We start from the raw sequence: 404 nt of genomic DNA on the forward strand, positions 1-404 counted from the left end.
GAATTTCTCAATCTTTCCTTTGAATTTATACTCGTGGGAAATATACTGTAGCAATGACATATCAGAATAGTTGGTGTTACATACACCAATCAGCCATAACATTATGACCAACTGGGCACCCTGGTGGTCATAATGTTCTTGTTGTAATGGCCCGTGTTGGATCGGACCACACGGCCCAGCCTTCGCTGCTTTGTACCTATCAAAAGTGGTCCAAGGAAGGAAAAGAGGTGAAGCGGAGACAGGGTCTTGGGGGGCCAAGGCTCATTGATGCACGTTGGGAGCTAAGGCTGGCCTGTGTGGTCCAATTCAACAGTTGAGCTACTGTAGCTCAAACTGCTGGAAAAAGTTCATGCTGGTTCTGATAGAAAGGTGTCAGAACACACAGTGCATCGCAGTTTGTTGGT

Source organism: Morone saxatilis, unplaced genomic scaffold (assembly GCF_004916995.1).
Source record: "Morone saxatilis isolate NCDOM2014 unplaced genomic scaffold, NCSU_SB_2.0 Contig4, whole genome shotgun sequence".
NCBI lineage: Eukaryota > Metazoa > Chordata > Actinopteri > Moronidae > Morone > Morone saxatilis.